This window comes from Oncorhynchus masou, chromosome 22, assembly GCF_036934945.1.
Source record: "Oncorhynchus masou masou isolate Uvic2021 chromosome 22, UVic_Omas_1.1, whole genome shotgun sequence".
NCBI classification, from domain to species: Eukaryota; Metazoa; Chordata; class Actinopteri; order Salmoniformes; family Salmonidae; genus Oncorhynchus; species Oncorhynchus masou.
In genome coordinates, this window is record NC_088233.1 from 37,633,199 (window position 1) to 37,644,984 (window position 11,786).

The following is an 11,786-nucleotide window of genomic DNA, read 5'->3' on the forward strand; positions in this document are numbered from 1 at the left end:
GCACGATATCTAAGGAAGTCTATAGCTATTGCTGGCCTTAGGTAGAGTATCTCATGATGAGCTGTAGACCACACTATCTACCTAGAGTGTTTTTATCTGTATTTTTCATGGCCATTTACATACCACCACAGTCAGAGATGGGCACTAAGACAGCATTGAATTATCTGATTTATGCCATAAGCAAAAAAGACAGCATTCACCCAGAGGCGGCGCTCCTAGTAGCCGGGGACTTTAACGCAGGGCAACTTAAATCTGTTTGACCAAATTTCTATCAGCATGTTAAATGTGAAACCAGAGGAAGAAAAACTCTAGACCACCTTTACTCCACACACAGAGACGCATACAAAGCTCCCCCTCGCCCGCCATTTGTCAAATCTGACAATAATTCTATCCGCCTGATTCCTGCTTACAAGCAAAAATGAAAGCAGAAGCACCAGTGACGAGATCAAACAGGCAAAGCGTGAATACAGGGCTAAGATCGAATCGTACTACACCAGGTCTGATGCTCGTCGGATGTGGCAGGGCTTGCAAACCATTACAGACTACAAAAGGAAGCACTGCCGAGAGCTGCCCAGTGATACAAGCCTACCAGATGAGCTAAACTATTTTTTATGCTCGCTTCGAGGCAAATGGCACTGAAACATGCATGCTTCAGTGTCTCCTGACCCCTCCTGTCTCAGCCTCCAGTATTTATGCTGCAGTAGTTTATGTGTCGAGGGGCTAGGGTCAGTTTGTTATATCTGGAGTACTTCTCCTGTCTTTTCCAGTGTCCTGTGTGAATTTAAGTATGCTCTCTCTAATTCTCTCTTTCTCTCTTTCTTTATCTCTCTCGGAGGACCTGAGCCCTAGGACCCTGCCTCAGGACTACATGGCATGATGACTCCTTGCTGTCCCCAGTCCACCTGGCCGTGCTGCTGCTCAAGTTTCAACTGTTCTGCCTGCGGCTATGCAATCCTGACCTGTTCACTGGATGTGCTACCTGTCCCAGACCTATTATTTGACCATGCTGGTCATTTATGAACATTTGAACATCTTGGCCATGTTCTGTTATAATCTCAGAAGAGGACTGGCCACCCCTCATAGCCTGGTCCCTCTCTAGGTTTCTTCCTAGGTTTTGGCCTTTCTAGGGAGTTTTTCCAAGCCAACGTGCTTCAACACCTGCATTGCTTGCTGTTTTGGGGTTTTCGGCTGGGTTTCTGTACAGCACTTTGAGATATCAGCTGATGTACGAAGGGCTATATAAATAAATTTGATTTGATTTGGTGCCAGCTGTACCGGAAGACTGTGTGATCACACTCTCCACTGCCGATATGAGTAAAACCTTTAAACAGGTCAACATTCACAAGGACGAAGGGCCAGACGGATTACCAGGACGTGTACTGCAAGAATGCGCTGACCAACTGGCAAGTGTCTTCACTGACATTTTCAACCTCTTCCTGTCAGAGTCTGTAATACCAACATGGGGTGCGTGCTCAGCCCCCTCCTGTAGTCCTTGTTCACGGATGACTGCACGGCCAGGCACGACTACAACACCATCATGAAGTGTGCCGATAACACAACAGTGGTAGGCCTAATCACTGACAACGACGAGACAGCCTATAGGGAGGAGGTCAGAGACCTGGCCATGTGGTGCCAGGACAACAACCTCTCCCTCAATGTGATCAAGACAAAGGAGATGATTGTGGACTACAGGAAAAAGAGGACCAAGCACGCCCCCATTCTCATTGACGGGGCTGCAGTGGAGCAGGTTGAGAGCTTCAAGTTCCTTGGTGTCCACTTCATCAACAAACTATCATGGTCCAAACACACCAAGACAGTTGTGAAGAGGGCAGGACAAACCTATTCCCCTTCAGGAGACTGAAAAGATTTGGCATGGGTCCTCAGATCCTCAAAAGGTTCTACAGCTTTACCATCGAGAGCATCCTCACTGGTTGCATCCCTGTCTAGTATGGCAACTGCTCGGCCTCCGACCGCAAGGCACTACTGAGGGTAGTACATCACTGGGGCCAAACTTCCTGCCATCCAGGACCTCTATACTTGGCGGTGTCAGAGGAACGCCCTAAAAATTGTAAAAGACTCCAGCCATCCTAGTCATAGACTGTTCTCTTTGCTACCACACGGCAAGCGGTGCCCGGAGCGTCAAGTATTGGTCCAAGAGGTTTCTAAACAGTTTCTACCCCCAGTCCATAAGACTCCTGAACTCCTAGTCAAATGGCTACCCAGACTATTTGCATTGCCCCCCTCTCTTCCACTGCTGCTACTCTCGGTTGTTATCTATGCATAGACACTTTAAAAGCTCTACCTCTATGTTCATATTACCTCAACCGGTGCCTCCACACAATGATCCTATACTGGTACCCCCCTGTATATAGTCTCACTATTGTTATTTTACTGCTGCTTTTTAATGACTTATTATTAAGAATAAGAAATCAAATTAATATCTGTATTTTTTTTTACAAATATTTTTGGATAGGGGCTCGTAAATAAGCATTTCACTGTAAGGTGAAACACACCTACACCTGTTGTATTTGGCGCATGTGACTAATACAATATGATTTGATCCTTTGTGTGCTTTCGACACCAACTCAACTCCCCGAGCTGACAAGGTAAAAATCTGACGTTCTGCCCCGGAACAAGGCAGTTAACCCACCGTTCCTAGGCCGTCATTGTATATAAGACTTTAACTGACTTGTCTAGTTTAATAAAAAAATGAGGAAGGTGTTCCTAATGTTTGTTATACTCCGTGTATAAAGTATATTCTAAACAAAGTGTTTTGATAACTGTTACACTTGAAAGTTTCATGTAGAACAAACCCTCCTTCACATAATATTGTAGAAGCAGTGTTCTACTAATATAACAATGTACAAATATTACACTTGTCTTTCATATTTTGTCAGTCACGGTCAATTGTCACTAGTGTAGAGAGGAGTAGGCAGTCACAGGTTTAAGCACCAGAGAACAAAGCGGAACGAAACCCAAACGCTGTTGTGCTCAAAATATATCTTCATATACAAAAAGACACTGGGCGAACCAAAAGTGCAAAATACGAAGTACTCTGGTAATAGTAGGAGAGATTCCTCTCAGGGAAAACATGTAACATTTACAATGACTGACAGCGGGAGTATATATACAGAGGGAGTATATATACAGAGTGGGGATAGGAACCAGGTGTGTGTAATGATGACGAGACAAGTCCTGGGTTGATGAGTGAAGGGCATTTGCCAGCAGTAGGTTCGGCAGCAGCTAGAAGGCCGGTGACACCGAACGCCTGAGCTGGACAGGAGGGGGAGCCAAAGCGAAGGCTGGTCAATACAGACACCAAATCAACATTTTGTCTGGTGGTGCTAGGGCAAACTTAACCAAACATGTCAGTCATCATAACTTCCTGTATGGTGTCCCATATCTCCCCCCAATGAAAGCACCATTTGATTCAAGAATAAAAAGATGATAAAAAGTAATAAACGTCTTATAGTTTCATTGCTGAGTGCAAGGTCTCTCTCCATTTCATAAATTATACCCTGATGAAGATCGCTTCTCTGTCGAGACGTTGGTTATTAGGTTATTCAATTATTGCATCTGAGCTCCTAGAGTGTGCGGCTCTCCTGAAATGTTTCAAAGTGTTCTACTCCGCTATCCATCACCTCGCCTAAATTTGTGTGCGTTTCTTTCGCCTCTAGACCTCTCTCCATTCAGAGACATCAGCAACAAGCCTGTCCTGTCAGTCTGGACTCCATCACATCTCACTCACACAGAGCATTGATTACATTATCAATGGTGGTTCTGGTTAGCAGGCTGGAACCAACTTGATCGCTGCTTTCACCTTCACCTTTCTATTTCACAGATGTCATAAAATGTGAAATAGAATGGTGAACACAGCGATCAGGCTGGTTCCACCAGGCTAGGTGATGCCCTGGACACTATGCATCTAAGAAGTAGAAAATAAGCAACAAATAATGTCAGTTTACATAAATTATGTTTCACAATTGTGTTATCAAAGTAATGAAGTGGTTTACCTTCTGTATTTGTAGAAATAATGAGCCTATGAAAGCTGCTGCCTCTGACAGGTGAAGGTTGCTGGCAGGATACTTGCCAACATGTGGCTGACTGTTCCATTCATAGTGAGAGTATGTCTGCATGATGCTGATGATGTCCCCCTTGCTGCTCTTCTCTATGCTCTTTCCGGCTGCGAACTGGACATCGCTCAAACAACTGCAGCAGGCAATCTTATGAGTTGGTGTTGACTTGGGGAGACAGGGATATATAATAGACAAGCAAGTGGTAAATTGCATTTTGTTATAAAGAAAGGACAAAGCATTTTGTTAATGCACAATTTAACATAACACATATTACATGTCGTTGTGTCATCAGGGCAGTAACTCAGGTCACTAGCAGAGGCCTGATGTGTCCTTTTCATGGGAGTCGAGGGAGACTGGCAACAACGGAGGTGTCACAAGCGTACTTGTGTCGCATGGCACACTTTTTTACTCTGAGGTCTTGCCTGACAAGCTGTGAAAATAGCAAGTGAACAGTGAATTCAATTAGTTTGGGAGGTCGCTCAACCATTGCAATCACATTGCTGGACATGTTATGATATCCATCTTTGCTCCTGGTAGGTCCTGGCATCCATTCATGACCAGGGGATCAGTTTGGCACCCAACTGTGCACTTTGTCTAACAGAAAAACAGGGTCAACGATTGTCATCCCTGGATTATAAACACTGGAGAAATAACAATCTCATTTGGAAGCTAATTCTATGCTTTATAGAAGTAGACTGACTTGCTCCAGATTTGATTCAGGGCGGTGACGCCGTTACACTATGTAACCAACTGTGACATGTTTTTCTATGGCACTGGGTTGGTTTGGGTTTGATACTGCTAGTTGGTTTGGGTTTGTTGCTGCATGGTCAACTCCTATAGGGCTTTTCAGTCTCAAACAGCCGTGTACTTTCGAACGTGGGGCGATGAAACAACAGAGCCCCATTCAATGAAGCGAAGTGGGCGGGGGGGCGATGTGTACGTGGAGCTTGGCAAAAGAGGTCATGAATTGTTGACATAACTGCAATCCAAACACAACCTTCAGCTACTCGTTGTGGCTTTATGACCAACATTTTACTATTTACGCTTTGTAGTCAATTTTGACACTAGAATAAATGTTTCTGACTGGTATTGATGCCACATTGGCTGTTTTCAAAGATATTAGGTGGTTTTAGGGGGCAGTCGTTCTTTAATTAATTTATTGACTGTTCATTGACTATTCAGCCATTTGTTCATTAATTTATCTGTAATTGTTTTGCAGATTGGCTCTAGCTGTGCGTTATCTTCTATAACTTGAATGTGACAGGATAACAGAGTGGTAAATGTGTGTGCCTTAAATTCCCTTTGAACCATGGCTTAGACTTCAATAGCAGTCACTCTATCAAGCTCAACATAATTAAAGGGAAGGAGCAACACAGCTCTATAGCTCTCAGGAGGATATGTTGTTTCAACACAGAGCAGTGACTTCAGAACTTGTGTGAAAGTCATTTTTTTTAAATAAATCACAAAGACACGTGACAGAGCTGAGAACGAGCTATCTATTAAATCCCATCAGTTCCATATGACAGAATGTATAGGTGCCATCACATCCTCTCAGCTTCCGCACGACGTGCTGCTGCTGCTGCCTGTGTTTCCTGGAGATAGCACACCTCATACGAAACTCATTCAACCTGACAGCAGTGAGGAGCTGAGGTAGTGAAGGAGACGTATGTCTCTCAGAACGTGGATAGTGGTGCTTCGGAGGCCTGTCTCACGTGCGTACCAGGGGAACTCTAGCTAATTAGCAGCGAGCAGAGCTTAATCCCCATCTAAATCATTAGGCAGAGAAACAAACAAAGCCCCTCTGCTTTCCTCTGAATGGCTGTAATTAAGACAGATCTCTGACACCCAGCTAAGTGTTGCAATGGTCTAAACTCCACCAATCTGTCCAAACAAACCTCCCTCTACACCCTGCCCATACCCCTCTCTTCCCCATCTACACCCTAAAAACAAATCGTTTTAGGGGTTCTTCAAATAGAAACTGTGGGGCATAAAACATTATGAGACAAACCAATATCAATTGTACATACCTTTGTGTGCCTCCTTGACAGTAGGCTATACCTGCAGATACAGACACACACACACACAAAAGTGAGCAGTTCAGTCATCTGCGCAAAATGTAGCTATAGCCTTTAGAATATTCTTACCTCGTTATTTGATTGATATCCATTGAATCGTGTCCATTTTCTGTTTCAGAGAGAACCTTACCTGACATTGAGGAGATCTTAAAAATGTTAAGTGCCTGCACCTGCTGTCGTCATAAATTGAAACATTTTCAGTTGGGCTTTTAAGTTCCTGCAAGAACCCCCAAGAACTAAAGAGATTCCTCAATGAACGCTACACTGCCGTTCAAACGTTTGGGGTCACTTAGAAATGTCCTTGTTTTTGAAAGAAATACAATGTAGACTTGGTTAATGTTGTAAATTACTATTGTAGCTGGAAGTGGCAGATTTTTAATTGAATATCTGCATAGGTGTACAGAGGCCCATTATCAGCAACCATCACTCCTGTGTTCCAATGGCACGTTGTGTTAGCTAATCCAAGTTTATCATTTTCAAAGGCTAATTGATCATTAGAAAACTCTTTTGCAATTATGTTAGCACAGCTGAAAACTGTTGTCCTGATTAAAGAAGCAATAAAACTGGCCTTCTTTAGACTAGATGGAGCATCAGTATTTTTGGATTCGGTTACAGGCTCAAAATGTCCAGAAACAAAGAACTTTCTTCTGAAACTCGGCAGTCTATTCTTGTTCAGAGAAATGAAGGCTATTCCATGTGAGAAATTGCCAAGAAACTGAAGATCTCGTACAATGCTGTGTACTACTCTCTTCACAGAACAGCACAAACAGTCTCTAACCAGAATAGAAAGAGGAGTGGGAGGCCCTGGTGCACAACTGAGCAAGAGGACAAGTACTGTACATTAGAGTGTCTAGTTTGAGAAACAGACACCTCACAAGTCCTCAACTGGCAGCTTCATTAAATTGTACCCGCAAAACACCAGTCTCAACGTCAACAGTGAAGAGGCAACTCCAGGATGCTGGCCTTCTCGACAGAGTTGCAAAGAAAAAGCCATATCTCAGACTGGCCAATAAAATATTAAGATGGGCAAAAGAACATAGACACTGGACAGAGGAACTCAAAAAATCTGCTTTTCTTTCAAAACAAGGACATTTCTAAGTGGCCTCAAACTTTTGAACGGTAGTGTGCCTCCTATGGGGTTCTTGGAAGAACCTTTCGGGGCATTTTTCAGTGCCAAGAACCCTAAGGTTCTTCAATGAACTTTGAGGCTCTTAGAAGGACCCTTGTTGAACTCCTATTTTTTTTTTGTACGCCCCTATCTCTTCAACTCAACAAATCCTGGCCAGGACTGACACACTGAGTAATGAATCCCCTCAGCACCGCTGTAATGCCATCCTGAATGTGTAATTTAATGACAGCTCGTGTTCTGTCACTTCTCCCCCCTGCAATCATAATCCCATCTTTTCTTTCATTTATTCCCTTTTCCTTGATTTGAGTCATCCATGGCACTATGCACATCAAATTGCCTGGAGGATGGCTCATAATAATGGCTGGAATGGAGTGAATGGTATCAAACACATGGAAACCATGTGTTTGATGTGCTTAATACCATTCCATTTGTTCCGTTCCAGCCATTATTATGAGCCCGTCCTCCCCAATTAAGGTGCCACTGGCCGCCTGTGCCGCCTGGATATTAGAGTGAGCTCTGGGCAGGCAGGTACCTGTAGTCTGTCCCTTTATCACCATGCCATATTTGTAGCTGACAATCAAGCGCAGTGACAGAGACTGTCTGGAGGCACTTCTTGCTGACGTTGTTCAGGTCTTATCGTGATTGTAGTGGATATTTCAGATCAATCTGTCCTGAGATCCATAATTACTGCATACAACATCAACCGCGCCTGCGGTCAGACATGTTCCTACACCAATCATTGCTGTGGAAAGAACACAATTGAAAAATCACTGATGAAGACAATCACACTAGTTACACAGGCACATTCACATGCTGCCAGAAAGAAAGAAAGACACACACACACACACACACACACACACAGCGAATGAATTACCTGGTTTTGAGATTAGTTTCTCCAGAGGCAATAGAATTCAGCCCCCAGCGGGACCTGTCAGAAGAATGAATGACTCTGCTACAGACAACTGTTTTGCTATGGAGGAAAGCCCTTCATAGCCGATATGACCATAATAAGACCAGATTCATTCAATGCCTAAGGTCAGGGATCAAGGCTGGAAATATGATTGCTTATTATTCAACATTCCTGAAATATCTCAGAGATAGAATATTGAACTTTGACCTTGTCAGTGTTTACATGCAACTCTTGTGGAAGAATGGTTTGGGGCACTGAGCAAAGGATGGGTGGAGAATAGTTTGTCAGGCATTGAACGTCTCACCTCATACATATGGGCACATTAATTAGGCAGCGTGCATCTGATATTTTATAGTTTGAATGTGATGTGGAAAATAATGAAGTGCATTGGGCTTAGGTTGGGTTGAAAGTTTATATGTGATTCAATGTAGTCTAGACAATCACATCGATTGAATCTTAAAGTTACCAAACCATTTTCAAACCCATTCTTTTTATAATCTGGAAGATGGCAGCTCTTTCCAACTGGCCCTAATAGCTGGCACACACTCACCTTAATCAGCCTCTGGAATTAATAAATTAACAACGCATTTGCCTCCATATCTCTTATGCAGATGAGCATGAGTGTTGACACCTGACCCCACACTTGGCAAGCAGCTGCAGGTGATGGGAACAATCCAGGCTCTTTTAGATCAAAATGACCCTGGGTGGTCGGCACCTCACTCCCTCCCTCTCCCACTACTCCTAGTTAGACCACAGAGAGCACAGCCAAAAGCTAGTTCTTACCCTTTCACCTTTGAACTAGTGATGATTTCTGAGTTCACGTTGGAGTTCAGTTAGACAAATAACCTAAATTAACCCTTGATCATAGTGAGGACTTTGTGGCCAGAAGTAGGCGGCTGTATCACTTCCTTCAGACCAAGGTTAGTTCAAGCTGTACTCGTGTGTTACCATTTCATGTGTTACCTACACAATGGAACATAGTGCAGAACCCAGTGCAAATATTCCAGTAGCTTTTGCTTGTTATGTCCGTGTTATGTCCGTGTTATGTCCGTGATATGTCCGTGTTATGTCCGTGATACCCAACTAGTCTAAGGAGGCCAACTCCTTTTTCTATTTCCCATAAACAGGATGGACAGAACTTCAAGTCAAAAACTTAATCAAGTCCAAAATCGGACAATATTATGCTAATTGTCGGGATTACTATTTTCAAAGTTTACCAAAAAAAAAAACAATCACCTCCATTTATGATGTGATTCTCTTTTACTATTTGCCTTTTGAATAAAAAGAGAAAAACAAAGGCAAACAATTCATTTTTTTCCCCTCATTGAGTTCTTTGACTTAATTACTTCTGTAGCCTAACCCTCAGGAGGCACTGTGGATTTAGGCTTGTGATTAGAGACAGAACAGTGGCCAACAGAACCTAACTAAATGAAAACACCAGCTACAATGTGCAGTTAGGGGAGAATTCACTGCTATGGCTTAGCATTTTAATTAAACAATCACCCTTTCAGAAATACCACAATTCATTTATATTCCATTTCCTTTTTACAAATCACTATTCCCATTTCAATATCTTGTGTTTACTTTCCATTGGGGAAAGAGAGAAAGGTGGCAACATCTTCAGTATGTAAACATAACATATTGTAATCAGGATGGTTGTGTTAATTGACTGCTTGGCTCTTTTGGGCTTTTCTAAATGCACCTTGCTACAGCAAAACAACATACAGCACTTAGTACAATAATATGGTGTAAACGCCTACATTTATAAAGAGAAAATATCATTTCATTCTCTGGTCATATAATTCATAGAAAATAATGATCACAGATGTAGAATGATAATAAAAGGACATTTCCAAGTTAAAATGTTTACACTATGCTATTTATTTAGATGAAATAAGAGGGAAAGAAAAATTGGAAAGAAAGTAGCTACTGAGGTCTCTGGTGTGTGTGAAAATCAACTAATAATAATAGTATTGCTTTGCAACAGTATAGCTGTAACGTTTGTCATCGGAAGGAGACCAAGGTGCAGCGTGGTAAGTGTTCATGATTCTTTATTAATCAAAAAACACTCGAACAAAATCACAAAGAGAAAAATCAAACAGTTCTGTAAGGCAAATAAACTAAACAGAAAACAACTACCCACAAAACACAGGTGGGAAAAGGCTACCTATATATGATTCCCAAACAGAGACAACGATAGACAGCTGCCTCGGATTGGGAAACACACTCGGACAAAAACTATAATGCCCACCCTAGTCACACCCTGGACTAACCAAAATAGAGAATAAAAGCCTCTCTATGGCCAGGGCGTGACAATAGCATTGTATGAGTACAAGTCTAGCATGTTTGGAAACGATCCTTAACACACAATATACTGTACTGTACAAATGTAATAATCATGAAAACGTTATTTTCTTCTGAATATGTAAACTACCAAGTGGTTCTTATATCCTACACAGTACTAGGTATGACTTTAATACTTTACTGCAACTGTAATAACATACTGTTTTCATTTTCTTTCAATTACTCTCTCCCTTTCATTGCTCTCTCTTTCACTCAAATAATCTCAGGCCTATTATGAGACAGCCAATGCATTTCTTTTTCCCTTAAAGCTTTTTCTTTCCTCATGTCTCATCTGAGAAGACGTTTCAGTTAAATCCACTGTTTCAATGACTTATTGTGTGAACTCACCAAGGTGTTAAATTCTATTTCTGGTAACTTTTGCAATCCATATTCATCAGGTCCTCAATATACTTTAAGGTTGAAAGATTTTATGACTTACCAGTGCTATGCATTAGACGGGCCATCCGCTTGACATTAGACTGGACCAGGCTCTATTATTATGTTCAGCTCATTCTCATTTTCACTATATTTCATGTTAGACACTCAATATTCATATCAAGAGCAGGAACATGAGGGTTGATGTATGCGCTGTCCAAATGTGCTGTGATATGGGAAAAGAACCTTGTAGCTTGTGTACCTTGCCAAACTGTAATGGCATATTCCAGCCATTAAAAATGGTGTAAAGTGGCTACTAATCAATTCTGTCTGTAATTGCTTATTAACAAATGGGCCCTTAAATGTTAATGTGCATTTGGCAGGAGGCTGGAGGCGTGTTGATTAGAATGCTGTGACATATTTCCAGGTCGTCAGTGTGGCCAGCACATATTTGCATCTTTTTGCCAACACATTCACCTTGTACGACTCAGTTTGCATTTTCTTTGGAAAAATGACACAGTATCAAAAGGAAAGCTGATGAAAACACAAGCTGTATGTCTCCATTCCATACAGGTTTACCATAGCGGTCATAGGCAGTAATCATCCTTTGAGTGCTGTTAAAGAAAGCTGTGTGTGTGTGTGTGTGTGTGTGTGTGTGTGTGTGTGTGTGTGTGTGTGTGTGTGTGTGTGTGTGTGTGTGTGTGTGTGTGTGTGTGTGTGTGTGTGTGTGTGCGTGTGTGCGTGTGCGTGTGTGTTAAAGCAGCAGCAAATAGTGTGTGCCAAATGAGATGGATTCTGAATAGATAGTGAGATGTCTACAGGACTTCAATACGAATGTAATGCTGTGACTGACAGGTCTTGTAATTCGTTGAGAGGTA